At 38.3% G+C, this 20,116-nt stretch overlaps 1 long non-coding RNA gene across 3 annotated transcripts in view; it reads left to right on the top strand.

Moving 5' to 3' along the window:
* Positions 1–20,116, top strand: part of LOC115494739 (uncharacterized) — a 63,527-nt gene that overhangs the window by 7,927 nt on the left and 35,484 nt on the right. Inside the window, exons 2-3 of one of the 3 annotated variants that reach the window (XR_012054874.1) lie at positions 2,631–2,665; positions 6,166–6,273. This is a non-coding gene — a long non-coding RNA (uncharacterized lncRNA). Of the gene's footprint in view, positions 1–2,630; positions 2,738–6,165; positions 6,274–20,116 lie in introns of all 3 variants that reach the window. The other 2 variants (XR_012054872.1, XR_012054873.1) reach the window with 2 other exon arrangements.

The following is a 20,116-nucleotide window of genomic DNA, read 5'->3' as shown; positions in this document are numbered from 1 at the left end:
GGACAGGGAGAGATCACCAGTGACTGTCACAGGCAAAACAGGCTCTTCTTGGGGAAAATTAATTTTGTAACAAAAAATCAAAGTAGTATAATGAGAAATGAAACAAAATTTGAAAACACCTTCCCCAAAACTCTCCCCTTTCTCCAGGCTCATGTTTACTCCTGGTTTCTCTACCTCTTCTCCAGTGGCACAGGAGAAAGAGGATGGGGCCTTTGGTAAATTCATGACATAATATCTCTTCTGTCCCTTCTTTTGTTGGGTCACTCCCATGGGAGAAAGTCCTGCACAAACTTCTCCTGTCCTTTGCACAGGAGGCAGCTCTCTGTGAACAGCTCCAGCATGAGTGCCTTCCACAGGATGCACTCCTCCGGCACAGCCTGCTCCAGCATGGGTCCCTCATGGGGTCCTGCCTACTCAGGTGTGGGCTCCACTCTCCACAAGGCCACAGGTGCTTCCAGAAGCCTTCTTCAGCATGAGATTCCCATGGGGTCACAGATTCCTTTGGGCATCCCCCTGCTCCAGTTTGAGGTTCTGCCCAGGCTGCAGGTGGATCTCTGCTCCATTGTGGAGCTCCGTGGGCTGCAGGGGCACAGCTGCCTCCTCATGGTTTGTACCACAGGCTGCAGGGGAGTCTCTGCTTCAGTGTCTGGAGAACCTCCTACCCCTCCTTCTGCACTGACCTTGATGTCTGTAGGTCTGTTCCTCTCACATATTTTCACTTTTCTTTCTGCTGCTGTTGCTCATTTTTTTCCGCCCTTCTCGACTATGTGTTGTGGTTTAGGACTGGTATTCTCCAGTTTAGTAATCCTGCTAAAACCTCACCACTACTTACTCCCCCTTCCCTTCCCCATTCCTGCTCTGGCAAGATGGAATTGAAAATTGGTGGCACAAAAGTAGCAAATCACAGCTTGAGATAATAACTATTAACTGGAAACAACTATGAGATAAGAGAACAAACAGTAACAACCAAAATATTACTAACAAGAGGTATGAGGCAAAGAAATTATTTATATGGAAAGCTGGCAGCAAACACTGAGCAGTTCGTCCCCACTACCTTTTCTCTCCCTGGAAAAGGATGCTCTTCTTCTTGGAAGGGAGAGAGTCTCTTTACCCATCCCTGGCATTGGGTGAGATGGTATTGAAAAAATCAGTGTCTGGTCATGCCCCTTCAGCCACATTTCTTCTCAGCTATTGCAAACAGTTAACCCTGTCCTTGGTAACCAGGACCTCGTTACCCCAGGGGTCCACCACTGTCACTGATGGGCTCAGCCTTGGCCAGAGGTGGGCCCACCTCAGAGCCAGATGCCATTGGCTCTGTTCAACACAGGGGAAGCTTCTGGGCAGTTTCTGATAGAAGCTACCCCTGTAGCCCCTCTCAAAAGTCTTGCTATTCAAACCCAATACAAATGAACATAAATTTCCTGATATTAAATAATTCTCTATTGTTTTGGTATTCTGGATATGGCTGGAAAACTGTGTTAATTTGCTGCAGTATTAATCACTGCCACAATATATTCTGTCAAAGATAATAGAATGATGCTCCTGAAGTTTCAGAAGTGGCAGGTAAAGTTATCTTCTAATCTCTGGTGATGCCAAAGGGCAGCATTTGGCCTTGTTGTAGAGTGCTGTCTCAAGACCCAGGGTATTTCAGATAGTTTATGTAAATTTCCAAGTGTACAAGTCAGGAAGTGTATACTTAAAGTTAGGAAATGTCAACATACCCTCAAGAGCACTGTTTTCCTTTTACACATTGGTATGCTCTGTTAAAATGCCAAAGACCCACAGTGCTAGTCTCCTGCATTTCTTATGCAGTAAATTGCTTGGTACCGTGGCACAGTAAAATGAGATGCTGTAGCTAAGTGGTTAAGGAAATGTGTAATATATCCAGCAATGTCAGCGTGTGCCCTTGCTCTCTATGAGTTCTTGTTATGAGCATTAGCTTCCTTTTACCTAACTGAAGCAGCTAGGAAAAGCTTTCTTCATTTCAGCTGGGGAATCAAAGAGCACTGAATTTTTTGTTAGCCACATTGTTTTTTTATCTGCCGGTGGCTACTGAAATTGGAAATATTATGCATCATAACACAGCAGGCCATATAGCCCTAGGTGAACATACAGCCACCACTGTGAGTCTGTGTATTGATTTTATTACCAGGCTGTCTTGAAGAGCTGGTCTTATATCTGTCAGCTCCCAGGGACAGGGTGATAATGACTTGAACTTTGTGGGTTTCTTATTAAAAGCCTGTGGCACTGAGAATGTCTTTTTGCATTTAATTGATATTTTATAAAATTTCTCCCATCAAGTATTGCTGTTTTGTCTTATTGAATTGGGTACTGATGTAATCACACAGTTACAAATGCAAAAACCAAAATGTGTGGTGGTATTTTCAGTACTGTATGTGTATTGAGAGCTCTGGTATCAGGTAGCATGCATCACAGATATCAGTGAAAGTTTCTTTGATCTGTCAATACTAATAAATAAAACAAGGCCACAGACCACTCTCATAGTCTTAGGGCCAAGGGTCTTATGGGCATCCTCTGACCCCTGTAACATCTCTGAAGTTTTAAAAGATATTATTATTATTATTATTATTATTATTATTATTATTATTTTATCTTTTTTTTGCTTGTAGGTCGTGAAAGGACATGAAGACTGTTATCTACCATAGTAATGTTTTTATAGCGTGAAGCTGTGGGAACGTGCTGCATGAAGTGTCTGTGGCAAGAGGAGTGTTTGAGGGTACAGCACTGACTGCTGCAAAGCTAAGTGTAGGGTGGGGGACACCCAAACCACTACATTCTTCTTCATGTGGCCTTTTGAGAATGGTCCTGGCACAAGTTATCCCCTGAACTGTGCCCAGTCATTGTCTTGGAGAACTCTTGACTGGGAAAGGCAAAACCCCTGCCAGGGAATATGCTAGCAATTATGCACTGCACAAGGCTGGTGGTCCATCCAATGCTCAACTTCACTGCCTGGCACTTTTCCCTTTAACAGTACTGATATGTCCTGTGCTTTATAGAATGTCTTCCAGAAATATTATGGGATTAGGTTATAAACAATTCTCTTACCTCAAATTCTTCCCAGTACCCCATATTTTTGTACTGCTTTCTCCAGAGCGGGACCATGTCAGCATTGCCCCTTCAGCTCAGTCAGTGGTGTACTTGCTCTTTGTTAATGGCTATTATTATGTTGGCCCTTTTTCCCTTGAGCAACTCAGCTGTCCTTGCTGTTTGGACACATTTCTCTAGCTCTGTCTCCCTCAAGCATGCCTTCTGCAAACTGGACTATTTTTTTCCCAGAGACAATCCTAAATTCAATTAAGGAATATCTAATGTCTATAAAGTTAAACATATTGTTTCCAGTTCTGAATATGTGTTCAGTCTTTATCCAGATTTTCAAATTTCTGGATAAAATGACAGAAAACAGCAAAGCAAAGCAAAAATACTCTAGTAGTTCTCATTTCTTATGTAGTCATGGTATAACACCTTGTAAAACAAATGGATAACTAGACTTCAGAATGCTTCTACCCTTTACTGTAAGTAAGGGTCTTCATAGAAGAGCTGTGATAGAAATGTTTACTATAACCATCAAATGCAATATCTACTAATTCTAGTGATGAGATACAAAAATGTGATGGTATTTTGCAAGAAACGTGGAATCAATAGTAATTGGTTTAACTACAATAGTGCAATAGTGCCTTTATCTACTGATTAAAGACTGATGCAGATTAAGTTTGCCACCTTTATACACAAATACATACGTCATTAAGAAAAGTATTGGAATGTTTCCAGTGTAAATAGACTTTAAAAAAAGTACGGAAAATATCTGTAAGGGATGATTTCTCTGAAAGTGAGATATAGTAGTTTTTGATGGTATGACCTCTTTTGTAAAATTAGGAATAAGAATTAAGAATAGAATTTAGAATGTGTAAGATTAGGTTTATGGGATTGAAGTTTTTATATTCCGCATTTATATGCCTTCAACATATATGATGCTAAGTTTTCCTGCATTTTTCCATGAAATAGTACTGTTATGTCAATGACAAGGGAAAACCTTTAGGTATAGGTAGTAAGAATGAAATCCAGAGGTCTCCTCATAAATAACCATGCTGTGACCTAAGGCACCAAGCTGATTCAGTAAGAAATTGATTAGTTGATATTTCTGTAGTCTCATTTTGTCTGGAGTTATCAAAAATCCTGCTCAGCTGCTCCATGCTTCAGGCATTTCTTGCAACAACAATGTCATTCTCATATCTCTTATCTTCCTAAAGGTAGGATAGTTAGAAAAAAATTACTTCCATTTCAGATTTTTTCCCATGACCTTCTGCTATTTTCTCCTTCTGGTTTTGCTGTCTGAGTTATGACTTTGGTTGCCTGTACAAAAAGAAGAGAAAACCCATTGTTTTGCTTAAAATTGAATAAAATTTTCTGCTTCTTTTTACTTGCCTTTCTATTTAGGAACTCTGGGGAAGCTCTAAGGCTAATTTTTGACCATAACAACAAAAATCCTGCTTTTTACTGTAATAAAGCATGGGATTATCTTAGGAACTCATGACTCCGAGGATTTAGTCTTTAAGATTAAGCACTGATTATTACTAAAACTCAAGATAAAAACAATTCTGGTGATTTAGAATAAGGTCTGCCCTTCCAGAGCTGCAGAATAAGTCCAGTAATCTGAATATTAGCCAGCAGGAATGACTATGGTTTTGCATATATAGAATTATTTAGTTTATCTTTTGAGATGTCTTCATCTTGATGAAAGAAACTGCAATTAGTGTCTCAGAAAACTTCACAGATAAGCTCTCTTGCTGGCCTCCCCACACTAATTGTGGTTTCCTTATCCTGTATGCTCTCTTTATATTTCACTGACTCACTCCAAGCCTGTCTTTACATATCAGGCTGTTCTGCTTCAGCATACTCCAGGATTCTGCCCACTGGAGAGGCTGAGCTGGAGAAACAGCTAAATGTGCATCCTTCTGATGTCAAATGTAAACGGGAATGGTCTTGCCTTGTTTATTCTTAACAAGTCTTGACAGTGGCCCCTTGCAAAAAGACAAGGTTTTCTTAGTAAATGTGTTAGTGAAAAACTTGTTTTGATTGACAACAGCGACAATACCCCGAAGGGATATCATACTGTAATGGAGCTCTTGCCTTCTTCTCACACAGAGCAGGAGTAATGTGTGCTGGGGCACCTGAGTGGATGCTCCTTTCTTTCTAAATAACTTTGGGGAGGGGGGAGTGGGGTGTGGGTTGCTGTTACTTTTTTTTTTTTTTTTCTTTTTTTTTTTTTTTCTTTTCCCTAGAAAGCACAAATGTTGTTAAAACCTGCTTTGGAGAGAATAATGTGAGATGCTAGAAAACGTGTAATTGAGATAGTTCTGTTATCTGCATGTTTGTCTTTTGCTTCTTTAAATAAAGCACAATTCCTGCTGTTGCAGGTTTATCTTTTGCAATATATATCAGCTAGTTGCTTATTCTTGCAGTGTGTTGTATCAATACACCATCAAAAGTGACAGTTGTGTGAATCAGTCACAATACATGTAGTAATATTTGTATTATTGTCTTTGTTGTTAGAATGTGTTCGGGACATGGCTGCAGCATCTCTTCTAAAAAATTATCAAACATGAAATGCTTATTAGTAATAAACCACTGCAGACAGCATATCTATGTGGGTACAGTACGTGTATATGCTACACAGACATGTATTTATAGTAACATGCTGTAATTATGGCAAAGGGTCTGTCAGCATTTCCAGAGCAAACATAATTTTCAGGATGTATTATATATCTATAATCTTCCTATAGGTTAGAACTCAGATAGAATTTGGCAAATGAGGCCTCAGCCTGGATAGCAAGCCTTCTATAGATTTCTTCTTTAACGTATTGATTTGTAATGTATACAAACACTGACAGATGTTTGCAAAGTTCTTATTTGTGATGCTGTAATTAAGAAACAGGATAGGTTTAAGAAGAAATTTGTTTCACAGAAGTACCTAAGTTAAAAAAAGAAAAAAAAAAAAGGAGAAAATAAATTTATGACTCTCCTTGTCCAGCACAGTTTACTTTTTTCAGTGTTCCAGGGTTTGTTTATTTTGTTTTGTTTTGTTTTGTTTTCCTTTTGATAGTGAGGAAATATCATGTCTACTCTTTTATTCTTTGGCTGTTGCAGGCTTCCAGGAGTCTGAGAACTGCAAGAACTGGTGTACTGAAATCCTTGGTGATATTGGAATTGCACGTGAGATAAAGTTTCAGGAACACTCAACACTCTGCAGATATGGTAGGGAATATGACATGTCCTTGTTGGAGCTTGGGCTTAAATGATCAGATTCTGTTTTATTCTTGTGTTCCACCATAGCTGGTGGAAAGACCCTTATTCAGATACACATGGCCTGTGACAGAATTTGGCTGTGAAAGATGGGGTACCTTCCACCTTTTAAGCAGGTTTTATCCAGAGCAAACCTTCATTCAGCTCTTTCTATCCTCCTCACAGATCCCCTGCTGCCCCCTGCTCCTCACCTTGTTGCTCCAGTTCAAGCCTGTAGGGCTACTTGAAGATGGTTTTATTCTCACTTTCTTTTCCCACTTTTAGACTTAGGTAGATAGGTGGGATTTTGAGGACTATTTACTAGAATTAAAAAAAAAAAAAAAAAAAAAAGGTCTGTTGCAATTAAGTTCTAGATACAGAAAAGGGAGATGAATGGAAAGTATTGCAGAAGAACGACCTGAACCTGTTACAACAGGTCCATGGGAGGGCTACTGGATTGGCCAGAGGGCTGAAACACCTTCAATGTGAGGAAAGGCTGAGAGAGTTGGGTTTTCTCAGACTGGAGAAGAGAAAGCTTCAGAGAGGTTTTATTGCAGCCTTTCAGTATATAAAGGGTGCTAATAAGAAAGATGAAGAAGGACTTTTTACTGTGGCCTGTAGTGACAGGGTAAGAGACAGTGTATATTCAGATTAAAAGCCAGTAGGGTTATCTTGGACAAAAGAAAGAAATTCTTTACCCTGAGGAGGTGAGGCACTGAACAGAGAAGCTGTGGATGCCTCATCCCTGGAAATATTCAAGGCCAGGTTGGATGAAGTCCTGAGTGTGGGAATGAACCCCCATGGCAGGGAGTTGAACTAGATGATCTTCAAAAGTCCCTTGCAGACCAAATTATTCTATGATTCCAAAATGAAGAAAATCACAATTTTCTTTTTAAAATGGTCAAAAAGGAAAGATTCTACTAATTGAATCTCTAAGTGGGGGAAAAAAAAAATCACCTCAAGTTCCTCAAATATCTTTGTTTCAATAAGAAAATAATTCCAACTAAAACCATAAAACAATGGGATAAATTACTTTATGTTCCTACTTAGCATAGTTGAAGTTTGAACCCAATCAGCTTCAACTATATGCTAATTTTATTCTCAATGTCAATCAAAAGATCTAAAAATATGTCAATAAAGATAACATAAAATTACAAGTGGGTATTGGCAGGCTGACCTAAAAGTATACTCAAGATTTCTATCCTCTCTACATACAATTATGTATACAGAGAGAAGCATGATATCAGAGAGGTCATGCTTTAAACTGGAGTTGTGTGCAAAAAAGGGCCTTTGAGACTGTCTTGTTATTGTCATTTTTGGTATTGATGGCAACTGATGGTTTAAAACCAATTGTTTAGCAGCAGCCAGGCTTTGTGGAATGTCAGTATGATGAATACCTGAAACACAGGAGCATAATATAAAAATTATGTGATTTTTTTACCAAAAAAAACCACATATATATATATATATATATACACACACACAGAGTTAAATAGATGTAAAAAAAATCTTACTTATCATTCTTTGTATAGCCATGTTATATATGAATGTAATAATAATAGAATATATTGATTCAAAATCTAGATTTTACAGAGAGTTTCCTTCATGCCATCTGATGCACTAATAAGTTCATCATTAAGTTTAATAGAAAATGTAGGGTGGAAAGCACTAATCTCTTCTTGTATTACAAATCTTTTTGAATGGAAGGTTTTCCTGTCATATAGCATGAGAATTCCAGGACTAATGCCTTTTAAATAAAATCAACACCACAAATTTGCTCTGATTAGCTCAAGAAGAACAAACAAAGCCCAGCTATGTTCTTGAGATTATAATCAAAGTTGCAGGTGCTTTCTTTGAAACTGTAGCAATGAACAAAACCACAAACAAACACACATTATTTATTATCCATACAATAGAGCTGTTTATCAAGTGATTCATGGTGATTAGTCTCCATACTCCAAGATCTGTTATGTTCATTTATGTAGTCATTATGAGTGAAGAAAGGCAAACTACCCTGACAGTAAAAGCTGAACTTTCAGTTATTTTCCTCAAGTCTGAATATGCATTTGTCAGCCATGGTGTGTGAACCAATCCCTTTGTATCTATACAAAGGTGCAGCAAGCCTTCAGTTTGGAAAAATTAAGGTGAATAAAGGTCATCAAATCTCTTTATCTGTAGCCAAGAAGATTGCTGAAAGCAAGAACGTATGCTGCAGGCACATTGGTGATTTTTCACAATGCCACTGACTAGTACCTTCAAATTTGGTGCAGTTATAGATCATGGACCAGAATGCACACACAAGCACACACATAAAGAAGGTTAAAAAAAAAAAAAAAGAGAAATTTCAGATTTCAAGTGAGACTATTCCCTCACAGGACACCCAATGACTGAGGATTTGGTTTTGTTTGCCAATTCATCATTTTAGTCTTTCAGAGTGTTTTATTTTGTAATCTCTTCCTAGTCTTGCTTTATTTTTATACTTTATTATTATTGTATTTATGTATAGCTAAGCTGTATAAAGACACCCATAGGAAAGTCATAGGTACACATAAAACTAATTAGATTTACAATTCCAGATGATGGCCAGCAAACAGCATAGTAATAATCCCACGGAGAGAGCAAATTAACTCAGCTAGCTATGTTTTCTTTTTCACCTTCAAGAAATAAAATCTGGACTTGCCCAAATGCTTTATCATATAAATTACTCTTCAAAGATGCTCAGAAGGTCATGATGTTTGACAGGGTGGTCTGTTTCTTTTTTTCATAAAGAAAATAATTAAACATATCTTTAGTTTTTGTGTATATGTTCCAGAAGGTATGACCTTGTCAGTTACCAAGACTCAAATATCTCTGATGTCACTACTATTTATCACATTCCAACTGAGAAGATAGCCACCTATTTATTAATTGGTTGAATCATTATCAATAATTACAGTTGTGATTATTTTGCCTGTTAGCCTCTACAAGACAATAGGTGATGAATAATTGCATATTGCAACTGGGAATGGGTGACCAAAAGCTAATGTTCTATGTCAAAGGGCAAAAAAAAATATTTGTCTCCATCTAATAATAGTGTCATGCTATAGTTCCAGATAAGCTCCTGGGTAAAGGGATCATAATTTGCTTTGTTCATCAGAGAAACAGGGCCCTGATCTAGTTGATTTCTATATCCTAAATTTACACCATCTTGTTTTGAGATCTAAGTGTCTTGCATCTCTTGAAAGCATGTCCTTCCAATGTGGTGTGCCTCCCATTTCCTATCCCAGAATAGGCAGACAGGCACAGGTATCTGCAGAATGTAATTCAGACCTAAGATGTGTCCAAATACCAATATTTTTGTCAATTACTATTTTGCACAAGGTGTTGTGAGTTAGAAAGAGGAGTGTCTGTTTTCTTCAATATAAATGTTACTACTAATGAAAAAATGTATAATATGTGCTATGGAAAGCGATGTAACTAGTTTTTCCTTTTTTTCGTGGTGGTTTAAGATCTAGCAGAATTACTGTGTCTTCCTATAATTTGTCAAATGAGCATTTGAGAACAAAGAATTGACATTTAAGGCAAAAGTACCTCTTCACTGACCCAGGGCCTTTCTTTTTGATTCAAAACATTGGTGGAAAATTGGAGAGACAAAATTTGCCAAGGTTAATAAGAAAAAGTGATAGCCAACACTGAACTCTGTTTCTGCTTGCATGGATGGACTGCTATCCAACCTCAGCTTGAATACTATTAAAAACATAATTTGACTTTGAAATCCAAATGTATCTAACACCTTTCTCCCTAGAGGATCAAACCAGATGTGCCTTGTTTTTATCCTGCTGGCAGCTAAACATAATTTCCTAGGTAGACATCCACAGAAATCCTGGGATATCTTAAAAAGTAAATTTAATCAGGGTAAACACATCTCTAAAGCATTAGACCAATGAAATTTTAAACCCCATCTCACAAAGTTATATTTCACAAAAGTGGAAAGCAGTTTTTATTCCTTTTTGCTGCAAATTTTGTGAACATATGGTGTAATGTGGAAACATGGATAGTCAGAACAGTTAGCAGTTGCTGTGGTACTGCTGGCTTATTTCCACTTTACAAATTCATACGAAGCTAAAATATCACGCTGGTGACATATGCTTACCGGCTCTCCATTTACTGCCTGCAGCTATGGGCTCCTGTATTCTAATGGTAATTCTACAATCTGTTCACTGACAGCTCAGGGGGCCAGATGATATGCACACTACTGACAGGGACATCACTTTCATGAAACATTTACTTCTCTGCACCTGAATATTGGAGTAATCATATAGAGAGTCGACACACCATGAAATAGAGTTAGACTGAAGATTCTGAGAAGAAAATAGCAGACTGTCACTCAAAATAAAGTTCATTTTATACCCAGCAGAGCTAGGTTAAAAGGCATTTCCATACACTGAAAATGCTTTCCATCCTTAAAGATGCAGTTTAAAAGAAAAATGTTTCCCCTCTATTTTTCTTCAGTGGCTCCAAGGATAATTGCACTCCAAGACTTGCATTTGGGAATGAAGTCAGGATTGCAGTGGGTGGATGGGCACTGAAAATTCAACTCTGCCACCTTGTCAAGAGCACTACTAAGCCACTGCAGGGCAACTTCATTTTATCTGCTGCCAGGTTGGCTGTGAGGTTTTGAGCAAATGAAGCCCATTTGCACAAAGCCATCCCTCGGATCAGATCCTCCCACCTGACTGAGGCATGGCACAGGTGCAGCTGAGCTTGCACTGGTGGGTCAGTCCCAAAGAAATGCACAGCCAGCATGGGATTAGGTGGCTGGTCTGGGGAGACACATCCATGAGCAGCCAGAGGAGCCAAAGGACTCGCTGTGGGGTTGGGATCAGCTGCTCAGAGTGAGAACTTCTGGACTGCTCCTGAGCAGGCACAGGCAGGGTTGATAAGAAGCATATTCAGGTGAGACTTGGCAAAATGCATAATGAATTGCACAAATGTTTCATTTTACAAAAAAGGAAATTATAAATTCCAAGGCCAAAGGTTAATTTAAATATGCCAAAAAATTGCAAAAATACCTAAAAGGCCAGACAATATATTTTCCCTTTGTCACTCCCACCAGAAGACAACAACCAATTATCTCATATTATGAAAGAGGAATAGAGCAGTAAAATAAAACAAAGATTATTCCCTTGCTAATATCGATAGGTCAAGGATAAATGCATAATGTGTGAGCCAGCAGTTGGTAAGCATGGAAATCACCTTTCCAGCACCCATATGACATGTGAATAGAAATACGGCATTGACATTAATGTATTTTCTATGTCTTGTCCCTTGTGAAAGTAATTATGAGCAGACAAGTAGGGAGGAAATTTAAACATTACTAGGCAGATGGGAGTAAAGTTAAAGGCTGGACTGGAAGGCACAGAATGAAATACTATCTGAAAAGAAAAACAGTCATGAGGAAAAAAAGCTAGTATGAAATCTTTCTACATTAATGTACCACTGAACATGAAACATCACATGAATTTAGAAGGAAAACACACAGCAACAAATACAGATTGCTGAGAAGTAAAGCTTGTGATTGCTACTGCTGGTTACCAAGAATACTCCCTGTCAGTCCCCTGTGATGGTCCATTGAAAATCTGATTTTTGCTCCAGTGAGCAAAACTGCCTTGATTATGCTCTGTTGGAATTATCATACACTAGAACAATGAAGTCTGGTCAGACATCATCAAACAAAGTCTTGTCAAATATCCATGTATGTAACATGGATCTTCGTGGATACTTCTCTAATAACTGCTCCTGTGGTTATTTCAACCCTTTTCCAAATTCTGATACTCTATGTATTCTCAGTAGACAGGTTGCACAGAGCACAGTCCATGCTACTAATGTCAAGTTATAAAGATTTTTTTCTATAATACCTGGTGCTCTTAAAGATTTTTCTCACAATATCTCATAATAAATTCACATATGCTCCTTGTGACCAAGGAAAGGCTACCTGAGGTTGGTTTTTTGGGAATTTTTAGGGGATCTTTCAGCTTGTTTCAGAATTACAACTGTCATTGCACTATTTTGGAATGATTACAGAGATCACATATCCTTGAGCTATCCTGTGTTCAAGATTTAAACAGCTTTCGTCTGTGTTGCAAAGACATAGCACAAGCAATGTACTTTGGGTGCAATGACTTAAACTTCTTTCACCAAAATAATTTATCTGCAAGGTTTTTGTATGAAATGGCTTGTTCTGTAGAAAATTGAAATGTCTGGATTTAGTTTAAAAAAAAACTTTGAAAACACATAAAAAAATTTGATCTAGCTGAACAGTTATTTTTAAGCAAAAATTAATTAGAAATATACAAAAACTTCTGTAGTTGTTTTTGCATTCTCTTGCTCAAGCAACAATAAAGTACATAGAGGAATAATTGAAAAAACTATTTTTCTCCCCCCGAAAATTTTTAAAAGAATAAAATACAAAAAAAAGAGACATAAGAATACTTAGAAGTTTGAAAGATAACTACTTTTTAGTCTATTCCAACAATTCAGACAAAATATACAGCATTTTCAACCAAGTATAGTAGCTACATTTTATAGGATTACCTGGAAAATTTCTCTGCTTATACAACAGCAGAGAAGGCTTAGGGCAATGTTACCATGTGGCTGGAGCCTGTTACAGAATGTAGTAAAATGGGTACACACATTTTATTCTTTAATGGAACATTTATTTATATACCTCTTGTTTTTCTTTATACAAATTTATAGTAATATCTTAAAATTTTATTGTAAAGAGTGCATTTATTTTATAATAAAATATCCTCTGCTTGTGTCAGAAGATGAAGAAACAGAGCACAAAATCTCTTTATTATTTTTCCCCAATTTTAAGTTCTTTCAAACACACTGCAGTACAATTTTTTTTTAGAATTACCTGAAGCACTTTCTTGCAGTACTTCCTTCAGAGTGGGGATGCCATAAATGCAAAAAGAATGGGTGAATGCCATGTAACTGCTATCCCAAACCTATATTGAAGGGTAGCACTGTGACTATATTTTTATGAGGTAATTAATTTTACATCTCGATTTCATCAGACTTTTAAAAACCCAATTGCCCCTTGAATTTCAGGGATTAATATACTGAAGTATGAAGTGTGAAAAACAAGATATTTTGCTGTGTTGTTAAGAAGATTCAGGTGGATTGTGAAGAGGACCCCTCTTTTCACTCCAGTATCCCTGAGACACTGGAGGAAAACACAGATTTCTACGTAAAATATACAGACTGCTCATATTTGAAATTTTTTGCATTTCCTTCTATGATATGACATGCTTTTTTGGAACCCTTTTGTTAATCTTTTGGACTAAACAAAAAAGAAAACATATGACACAAAAAAAAATTCAGGGGCTAATCCCTTTAACATGCACTCCTGGAAACCTTGAAGCAACCCAGCTCTTTACCTTGTTGTACCATCCCAAGCCTCCCAAAAGCGATGCAGCCAGAGGGTGGCACGTGGAGGAAGTTTGTTTGTACCAGTACTGTGCTTTGATAGGTCTCTGCTCTGTGTATTTGTCGCTTGCAGTGACTTTTTCAGCTGCTTTCTCATCCTCTCCTTGCAGCAGTGGAGCTTCATAGACTGGAATTGAACTCACTCAGGTGCAGCCAGCAGAGGCTTTTCCCTAATGCTGGCTGATGGCAAGCCCCATACTCCCCTTCTCCTCTGAAGGGGAACTGATGGAATTGCTCTGTCCCAAATACCATGCTTGGCAGCTCCTTTCTGCCTAAAATTTTCCCAGGTCATGCTTGCACTAGCAAATGTTTTGGACTGATGACTTCACATCAGTGCTGCTCTGAGGCTTCCTTTCTAGCACTCAGGCCTTAGTGTGAAGCTTGGGGATCGTGCCTCATTTACAGTTTGCTTTTTCACATGTATGCTCTGGAGTTTCTGAATTTTTCAGGTTTTATCACTGCTTTTATGGAATTGATGGGTAGGTATGGCTTTGAAGAAAGTCACCTGTGAAATGAAGGTACCAATTGTTTTTATCCCATGGAAAATGTAAACATTTTTTAAATCAAGTAGTACTTTAAAAATAATTTTCTAAGTCTTCTTTCAGAAAGGGAACCAGTGATAAGTACAACATATTTGGATCCTAAAGGTTACATGCCAAATGAATGCTGGTCTTTATTTCTACACAAGTTGCTGAGGCTTCTGGGTGCCTGGGTTGTTTTGCAGAGGACAATTTGGCCCATATTCTTCATGGCACAAAACACAGTTTTTACCTTTGCTCTGGGGCAGGCAGCCTGTGAGATCTGGGAGAGGACTGCCCATGACTTTTGTGAACCACCACCACTGTGTGGGAGTACAGGCACCAGGCAGGCAACACTGGGAGAGGCTCATGGTGAAATTTGGCTGCTGCCTGATTAGGAACCCAAAGACATCATTTAACTTCCAAGACACACTAACTCTGCATTCTAAATAATTTTGCACTACTACCTTGATGCTTGACTATCCTTTTAGTGTCCTATTTAGATCACTACAGATCTTTTTTGGTCCAAACCAAACAGTACCTGACCAAAGGCATTACAAATGTTATGCAGGGTTAAATGGCCCATCCTGTTCATCTTGATATCATGAATCAAAAATTACTTTGGACATGGATAAATCAAGTAGACCTTTAAAGCAGATATAAAATAATCTAAATAAATAAGTAAACTAAAATATAAAGTTTTATATAATACAAAAGCAGTAGTTCCTTGTACTGAGTGTTTTCTTAGAGTTTTTTTGATTGTTTGGAGACAGCTCAAATGCTTGGTTTGTTTAGAGATTTTACCAATGTTTGGCTGCTGATTCAGTGGTGTCAAAGGAGCCATTTTACAGGCCAGGGATTACCATGTCTCATCACAATATTTATCTGCCCATTTCTGCTCAGCTTCCTATTTTCCTTTAGCTCCAGCTGTAGGTCAAAAACATTCCTTTTCCTAATGGTGAAATCCCATTGATGGGATCCCTATGATGATCCCTAATGGTGAAATCCCAATTTCCAATGGTGAAATGGTAAATGTTGACAAACAGCAAAACAGTATTAAACACTCATCTCTTTTCTTCCAGTGCTTGTAGCAGTAGCATGTGTTTTTCCTCTTTCCCTTTTTATTTCCATTTGAGATTTTTGCTATTGTTTTCTCTTATTTATCCCCAGGGTCACCTCTATATGTGGACTCAGTATTTGTCTTTTTTTTTTTTTTTTCTGACTGTACAAATTGGATTTCTTCATGGGGTTTTTTTTTTTGGGGGGGGGGGGTTGGTTTTTTTTTTTCTTTTGTTTGTTTTGTTTTGTTTGGGTTTTTTTTGGGGGGGGTTTTTTGGGTTTTGTTTTTTTGAGGTTTTTTTTTTTTGTGATTGGAGAGTGTTACTAATCCTCATTTACTCCAGTTCTTGGCTTTGCTCTTATATCAATAATAGTATTTTCCTTACTGACAACTTCACTAAGTGTAGCATCATTTCACTGAATTTCATGCTGGGCACAACATAAAAAAATCCCCTTTCCTCATAAAGTTAAAGTGATTCTTTTTTGATAACACACATCAGAAGTACATTACAAAATAGTGAAGTCCCAAACTGACCTGTTCAAATGCTTCTCCAACCAAATTAAATTTCTTATTTGGGTAGAAAATGATAATAAAACAAACTAAGCTTTATTAATTGATATAAGAACCTCTACTCTACAAGCTTCAACTCTGATTCACATTTCTTCCTTTTCTCAAGAAAGAAGTTACAATGAAGAGAGGCTTTTATGAACCCACCTATTCTCTGCAAGCCTTTCTCCATCACAGAACCAGAATGGATACGCTTTCTCCAGCAATGCACTCCTCAGTTCACATTGTCACTTGGATGAGTCAAGCTAGGCTGCTCTGGCTACTCTGCATAGTCCTGTCATCTATTCTAGAATTGATGAAATCTCTGGGAAGTTCTCCTTCAGTCAACTCATTCACTTTGTTTGAGACACTTGCTGTGATTGTCCCAAAAACATTTCCAATTGCCCTATTTACCTACCTATTTACTGCTTGCTCCTAATCAAGGAAAGAGTAGGTTGCTGGCTGCTTTACCAGCTAGTTTTACCAGTGCCCAGCTTTACCCTATAACAGCAGAATGAGTCACAATTCCTGTGTGAAGGAATCATCTATATGCATGACTGCTCATGCTAAGGAAAAAAAAAAAAGTTGTGTTGTCCAAAACCTGAAACTAGAACTGATAGAAACTGGTTTAACAGCTGTTTTTTCTTCACATTTCTCTAGAAATTACTTGAGGTCTTGACAGAACGATGGTAACTACTGATGGACTGAAGATAATAACCAGGGGAAGAAAAAGGACTTGTAATTAGTTTCCACTAACAACAGGAAAAATCAAAACTATCAATGCCTCCAAAATCTAAATGTCCTGCTTCTGTGTCTCTGCCTATCACTGCCTGCCTGTTTTCATGTTTTACCCTGCAATCCCAGCAAGGCAGACACCTTGCCTTCCCTCCCTTCAAACATTATTAGCTCTGAGATGATAACAAATTATAACCATTTTACACTGTCTAAAAAAAAAAAATTCTTGTTTAGTCTGAGATCTGTCAATTCTGCCTTTTCTTGGAATAGGTCCTCTCTCCAGCCATGGGCCTGGGAGGTGTCAGGTGCCAGCTCAGAGAGCACTGACTGATCACTTCTCACCTGGAAGGGCTGCTCCCAGGGCACAGAGTACAGTGACTTCACTGTCACCTTCACCTACTGCTCATCCCAATTGTGGTAGTGATGCCTCAGGTTTTAGCTTTTATATTTTTCAGATTCTGTTTTAGCTTTTATATTTTTCAGATTCTGTTTAGCATGCACTTCTGAGCTTCATATTAAGGGATGGTAAGCTGTCTTCACAGAGTGGGTAGACAAAACAATTCCTTCTCTAGCTGGGGACCAAGGACGACTGATCCAGATCTCAGGCCCAAAAGCATAAACCATGGTGGACTGACGAGAGAAAAACAAGAAATATGGGACTTCATAACTGAAAGCTGCAATGGAATATTAGCTCCAATATACTAATGGACCAGAACTTATAAAAGTGTGAGACCATGTGACCAGTCATCCATTTTTGTGACCATTTTGGGTTCACCTGGGGTATAGCCCTGGCTGGGCTCTCACAAGGCATCAATAGGGCCACTGACCTGCAGGAAGGTGAAGCCGCTGTGCTCAGGGTTCAGAGCCCCTCTGTGGGTGTGCTACAAACCCAGGCCATCTGCACTGAGACCCCTATTCATGTGCAGGTCGCCTCCATGAGGACATTTACAGGCTCATTTACATATGTCAAAGTAGCACCAAGGTTTTAATTGGAAATGTTAATGGGCACAGAAATAAATAAATGACAGTAGATTTTGATGGAGCAAGAAGTTAAAGTAACTCTGGGGTCATGTGGCAGCTACAGAGTCATATACATTCATTACAATTCTGCTGATTTCGTTACAGAGAGAAATCATTTCAGACTCTAGCATAGTAGTTTAAAGAGGAATAGCTCTTCTTGCAACACTATGAAGTGATGTGCTTAATTTAGAACAAGGGCATATTTTGCAATTAAATCTAAAATAAAATAAACAAACTCTGAATAATAGGATTTCTCTAAAATATGAGAAATCATTTAGTGAGTTAGTCAGGTCTGACCATTCCAGAATGGCTCCTTCTACAGGAAAGCTAGTATCAGGTGTGAGTCTTGATTCTAGACTGGGTAAGATCTTGAGGAAAGTACTAAAATTCTCAGTTATACTTCTGTTTTTAAGAAATTTTTATCTAAAGCCTTATTGTTTCAACAGCTCCTAGGATGCTATTGTGTAGATGGCTTTGAGGCTTAGAAAGTCAGTATTTTAAAATAACTGCTTATAATATACATAATTATTTAAACATTTAGGACTTGAAAACCTTTCCCTTTGGAGCCCTCGAGAGTAATGTTATATATATGCAAAAATGCAGATGTTAATAGGAGCAGCATGCACATATCCAGGAGCAACATTTGGCCCCCTTAAGTCAAGTGAAAAAACTTTCACACTTACATGCACACTCACAAACCCACCCTGCTGTGAAACTAGATATCATTTTCTGATTAAATGCTTACTCAGTCTGTCTGTACCACAGAGTGACTGCAATAGCAATAAAGCTCTGATGTGGCATAGATTAGACCTTGAGGACTTTGTGGTGGTGTATTTCTAGATAATTATATAATCAATAAGAATAACACTTATCTCTAACAGACCAACTTTTATCTTAGAATTTTAGGTTTTGCCAGCATGTAAGGTTTAAATCTAAAAACAAAACGATTTAATTTAGTGGAAAAATGCAGTTATCTCATGGAAATGGACTTTCTGCTGCGTTCTGTTTCTTTTATGGAATTGAAATTGCAGATGTCTTAGTCTGTGCTTGCTACAGCAAATGAAGGTGATCCTCAGCAGAGCAAGCTAAGTGAAGAGAGAATGCACAGATTATAGGTGAGGCCACGTGTACAGACTCGTGGCTATTGCTCAGTATGCAGCATTAAAAAGGCAAATCCTGGATTCTGCTGAGGCACAAAGGGGCAGCAGGAGGGTGAGGAGCCTCCTGGCTGCCCCCAAGCCTGGCTGCTGAAGAGGCTGTGAGCATCCTGCTGTGGCACTTCCTGAGCCTGGTGACTGCAGGGCGAGGGGGGAAGGAGCTCCCCGGGCTCTCTGGTCTCCCTTGTCCTCAGCTGGGCTATGAGCCATGTACTGAACCCTTTAGAGAGTGCTGTAACATCACTCCCCAATGTCCTGAAAAACTGATCCTTCCACAGCACCTCCCTCTGTGCCCTGCAGAACAAGCTCCTGCAGGCAGAGGAGGTCTCAGTACAGTCAGTGGAGTTCTCCTGGAACCTGGAAAGGCGTCGAAAGGTGGACAGTTTCCTGTCTGGTACTTTTACTTAGCTGATAGCTTCTCTGGCACTTCTGTGAAATTCAGAAATTTTATTTGCATGTTTTCCTGCTGGAGAAAGTCACTTTAGTGGATGATTGAAGGCAAAATTTGGCAGTTTTAATACTTGCAAATTCAGACTTTATAAACAAAGCTTTTAAATTATCTAAGTCCTACACATTAAAATGAAAGGTTTCAAGACAAAACTAGTTACTGTGTCTAGATTTATCTTTGTTCTAAAATAATTAGATAGCCAAAAGGGTAAAAATATATTTATTTTAACTAATTAAAAAGGATGAAAAATCTTTTCATTTAATCTGGTTTATTTTTCCCAAACAATTTGCTCACATACCTTTTTTTCCCCTTTAATTTTGAAGCACTTTAGATAATGTTATAGTTGGGAACATATTTTGCCCAGCTTTATTAAATAATATAGAATATTAAAGACTTTTCCAAGCCCTTCCTCCTAGGTATGGACTCTTCCCAACCCCAAATCGATCTCAGGATTAAATCTCATCTCCTCATGTCCTAATTTCTCCAGGAAGAAGTGAGGCCCCTGGTGTGGTTGCCCATTTGCCACTCTTCCCTGGTTCTGGCCTAATAACAGAAAGGGTCTGGGCATGTTTCAGGTTTCCACACAGAAACCTCTTAGAGACCTCTGGGATCTGTGTGAGCTGTGACTTGGGCTGAGAGCATTTATAACACATGCAAAGTGATGACTGAAAAATGATGATAAAATGTGATAAATGTGATAATATGATACAATTAGGATAAAGTGATGTTAAAAGGGAATTATAAATGCTGTCCTTCAAGAGTGAAACAAACAGTTCAGTCACAACTCATCAGCTATTCCTAGGAGACATCTTCCACTGGATGTTTTGACAAAATTTCACTAATATGGTTATTCTCAGTGACT

This window comes from Taeniopygia guttata, chromosome 3, assembly GCF_048771995.1.
Source record: "Taeniopygia guttata chromosome 3, bTaeGut7.mat, whole genome shotgun sequence".
Classification (NCBI taxonomy): Eukaryota; Metazoa; Chordata; class Aves; order Passeriformes; family Estrildidae; genus Taeniopygia; species Taeniopygia guttata.
This window is presented reverse-complemented; position numbering and strand designations above follow the sequence as displayed.